Genomic DNA, 5,000 nt, shown 5'->3' with positions numbered 1-5,000 from the left:
ATCTTAATTTTTATAAATTTAGTTAATAAGATATTCGGCAGGATCTAAGCTTTACTCCCCTTTTTAACACCTTTGTGTGTTTTTCGGAGTTTTTAGCTTAGATTCTAACGAGTAAAATGCTAACGGTTCAATTGTTCCTTGTTAGCCATTTTTTATAAGACAAAGTTCTAGTTCGTTTAAGACATTAGAATAGAACACTTGTCGCCTAGACGTCCAAATAAAAAAAGGTAATTTATAGATAAATGAAGTTAAGACATTCTGTTTATCTAATACCAAAAATCAATTTCTTTTCTTTATTTACATTTCTACCTCTCCACACAAACATTTGGTCCGATCGAGCAGGATTTGGTAAAATTTAGAAAAAGGCACTAACACTTTCTTTTCTTCAAATTTACAAGAACACCATCTTTATTTATTGACGCCGTCATCTCACTCCTTTTTTATAAAATTACTTAAAGGAAATTTATTGGAAATAAAGGTGCGTAAATTGAATTTTAAATAAAGTGTTTGAAATTATTAAAGTGAAATACAAAATAAATAAAAAGTGTGAAGAGTAATAGAAGACAATTAAAAAAACAAATTATTTGTGTCCTTTATTTTTGATCTATTGTGATTGATCGTTTGACAACCCTGTGTCCTAATCTGACGTTTGTTTTAAATATTTTTCTTTCGGTGTGTGCAAATCAACCGCGGTCTTGTTTACTCGGACAGACGTCATATTTCTTTATATATTTTCTTTTACAAGAAAAATTAAATAAATTTTAAATTTAAGCCATTTGAATAAGTGTTTCGGTGGAAAATAAATGAAAATAATTTTTATTGAACATTGAAGAATCGATACAATATATCGCGGAAGGTAAGTGAGTGAACTTAAACAATTTTTGTTGCTTTGAACATTGTTTTTTTTTCTCTCTTTCATTTATTTATTTGCGGTCAGTAGTCACCCTACCGTCGGTCTGTTTGACTATAACACTTGTGCTTAGAAAATTTTTTATTTTTTTTTGTAGTTTTTCGCATTTATTAAATTCGTTTTAATTTTTGTTGAATAACAGAAGAAATAAAATGGCTTCAAAATTAAATGATTTTATTAGAGCTTCCGATGCTATGGTTTCGTTCGCAGCCACTTTTAAGAATTTAAGTGAGGAAACTCATAATATTTTCACGTTAGAAGTTCAGAGTGAAGAAGTTAGGCGTTTGTGGGACGAAGTTAGGTCTACTTATACCACTTGTCTGAAAAGTTTGGAAACATTATCTTCCACTAAATCTAGTGATGTAGACGCGGCGTCTGCTAAATACCAAATTACATATTTAGCATATGTTCAGTGCTTAGGGGACATTAAAGAGAAAGCGTACAAATCTGAATCGGTGCAGAAAGCAGCAAATTCGAATTCTGGGAATTCTGACCACAACCTAACCTTACCTCCTTGTGATGTGGAAACTTTTAAGGGGGACTATGTCTCTTGGCCAGCCATTAGGGATTTATTCACGGCCATTTATATTAAGAGTTCCCGTCTTAGTAATGTCGAGCGTCTATGTCACTTGTTACGCAAGACTGAAGGTGAGGCAAAGGAAATAGTTTCGAAATGTCCTCTAAGTAATGAAGGTTTTGAGGTAGCATGGAGGGACCTGAAAGATGCATATGAGAATCCTCGTATGTTGGTCAATAACCAGTTAAAACTTCTTTTCAACCTTTCTTCCTTCGATAAGGAGAATAGCGGCCTTAAAACGTTACAAAGGGGAATAAATAGTTCTCTTTCTGCTTTAAGTATTTATAAAGTAAGCACTGAAAATTGGGATCATATTCTAATTTTCCTATGTATACAGCGTCTCCCTAAGTCTACAGTTACTTTATGGGAACAGGGTGTCAAGGATAAGTCAGGTTTATCTTATTGGAAAGATTTTGATGCCTTTCTGACAGAAAGGATACGTACGTTAGAGTGTATTGACGATCTGAAAGAATCTCCACCTGTAGGGAAATCTTCCGCTCCAAAGGTAAAAGTTCATGTGGTAAATTCCTCTGCTAACAATAGTTGCGTTTTATGCCATTCTCCAGGCCACTTTTTGAGATCTTGTAAGCGATTTAAGTAAAACGATTTCACTGTTGTCTCAACTGTTTGTCACGTGAACATGAAGTGAAGAATTGCCAAAGTCCTTTTAAATGTGCGAAATGTAAGAAGAGGCATCACACTTTGTTGCATCGCGAAGTATCCTCCACTGCAGGTTCGAATAGTGATAATACAGTTACAGGTTCTTCTACAGATAATAGCACTCGGCCTACTACCAACGAAAATTTGGATATAGCTCCTTCTACTAGTAGCCAGTCAGTTGCAAATTCAAATCGACAAGTTTTTCATGTTTCTCAGAATTGCAAGGTCCTTTTAGGAACTGCTATGGTGAATTTATTTCACCAGGGTACGACGTACCCAGCACGAGCTCTTATTGACCCGGCTTCCGAATCTTCATTTATATCGGAAAATTTTCAGCATCGGCTGAAATTATGTGCTCATTCGACGAATGTTAGCGTTTCGGGTATTAACCAAACCTTTTCTGCTACCTCCAGGAAAGTTTGCAATTTGAAAATTGGTTCTCCCTTGGATCAGTCTCTTTTGTTAGAGACCATGGCTTACGTGTTACCTACAATTTCAGGCAATTTACCTTCGTTTGTAATCGGCCCTGAGCACCGTGGAAACTTTTCTCATCTCCACTTAGCAGACCCACATTTTTACAATTGTAGACCAGTTGATATTTTGTTGGGGGCTGATTTATATCCACGTGTAATATTAGGTGACATTCGACGTGACGTTTTAGGAACCTTAGTGGCCCAAAATACCATTTTTGGATGGATTCTTACTGGCTTTATTCCGGAAAAATCAGTTCAGGTATATTCGACTAGGATTGAGTTTTCACCTGAAGATAGTCTTAATCAAAACCTACTTAGATTTTGGGAGTTGGAGGAACCACCTAGAAAAAAGACTTTGACCCCTTTCGATAAATTTTGTGAGGAAAACTATAGGAGTACTACGCGCCGCGACTCCGAAGGCCGTTATGTAGTGACGCTACCTTTTAAGCCTGAATTTCCTCATTCTATTAGTTTAGGCTCTTCAAGACAGAATGTGATAGCACAATTCTTGAGAAATGAGTCCTCTCTTTTAAGAAAACCGTCGGTCAAAGCTGTATATGATAGCGTAGTTGAGGAATATCTCACTCTTGGTCATATGAAACCTATAATGGGTAACCAGATTCCTCTTTCTTGTTATTTACCCCATCACCCGGTAATTAAGCCCGATAGTAAAACGACCAAATTACGGGTCGTATTTAATGCGTCCAATAAAACATCCAACGGGAATAGTTTGAATGATTGTCTTTATGTTGGACCAACATTACAATCTGATTTAGTTCTCCTAATTCTTCGATGGCGATTATTTAAGTTTGTGTTCAATTGTGATGTAACACAAATGTACAGACAAATTCGTCTTGATCCTTCTCATACTCCATTTCAGCGGATAGTGTTTAGATCTTCTCCGACTGAGGAGATTAAAGTCTATGAGTTACAAACAGTAACTTTTGGTGTCAATTGTGCACCTTATCTAGCAATAAGAACGTTGCTACAATTAGCAGAGGATTCTGAATCTGAGTATCCACTAGCGGCTAGCGTTTTACGCAAGTGTATGTACGTTGACGACGTCTTAACAGGTGCTCATGATATTCCCTCTGCTTTGAAAGCCCGTGATCAATTGATAACTGTTTTACAATCCGCCAAATTTGAATTGCGTAAATGGACATCAAATGAAAAAGGAATACTTAAAGGGATTTCCCCCGAGTTTTTAGTAGATTCCAAACTGTTGACTTTTGTCGAATCAAGTAGTTCAAAAACTCTGGGTATTCTTTGGAATGCCCAGTTAGATTCATTTTATTTTAGAGTCGAACCAATTGCCAATCGTCCTCATTACACAAAGCGGGAAGTTTTGTCTACTATAGCTAGATTGTTTGACCCCGTGGGATGGTTAGGCCCTGTTATTATATCGGCGAAAATTATTATGCAGACTAGTTGGCGTGATCATATTGATTGGGACGATTTTTTGCCTGTATCGACCGAAAGTGAATGGAGAAGATTTGTGTCTTCTTACACTGAGGTTAATAATATTGGAATACCTAGATGGGTTCGTTTCGCTCCGGGATTTTCAACTGAACTCCACGCCTTTTCTGATGCTTCAGAGAAAGCATACGCGGGGGTAATATATATTAGAGTAGAGGGGGCAGATCAGATTTATACACACTTACTTTCATGTACGACTAAAGTTGCTCCCATAAAGACTATTTCATTACCTCGCCTAGAACTTTGTGGTGCTGTGTTAGCTTCCGAGCTTTTGAAGACTATAGTGGCCGAAATTGATATACCTTTTGAAAGGATATATTGTTGGACAGACTCGACGATTGTGCTTTGCTGGTTAAAGAAAACCCCTAGTAGTTGGACTACATTTGTGGCAAACCGAGTCTGTAGAATACAAGAAAATGTAGGCATGCATAATTGGTACCACGTGAAGTCAGAAGAAAACCCGGCAGATTTAGGAAGTCGCGGTGTTTGTCCTTTCGAACTGTCACAGAGTGATTTATGGTGGCATGGACCCAGTTGGCTTAGAATGCCCAAGACTAGTTGGAACATTCAGAATCTTGGGCAAGTAGATACCGAAGTAGAAATGAGAACTGTCAAAACGCATGCATCGTTTTTTACAGATTGTGAAGATGTTCTCGATAGATTTTCGTCTCTTGATAGAGCTCTAAGGGTTATTTCGTACATTTTCCGGTTCTTTTTTAGAACTCACCCTAGTCAAAGAAATCGATATATATTTCCAACCACTATTATATTAAGGGATGAGATTAGAAAAGTTAAAATACGTTTGGCGATTTTAGCTCAAAAAGTACATTTCACAGAGGAATATCGTTGTCTCCTTTCGGGAAGGCCTATTTCATCAAAAAGTTCCTTATTGACTCTTAATCCT

Source organism: Lucilia sericata, unplaced genomic scaffold, assembly GCF_015586225.1.
Source record: "Lucilia sericata isolate MDLA Ls3-8-SP2 unplaced genomic scaffold, ASM1558622v1 Contig000458F_arrow, whole genome shotgun sequence".
Taxonomy (NCBI): Eukaryota; Metazoa; Arthropoda; class Insecta; order Diptera; family Calliphoridae; genus Lucilia; species Lucilia sericata.
This window is presented reverse-complemented; position numbering follows the sequence as displayed.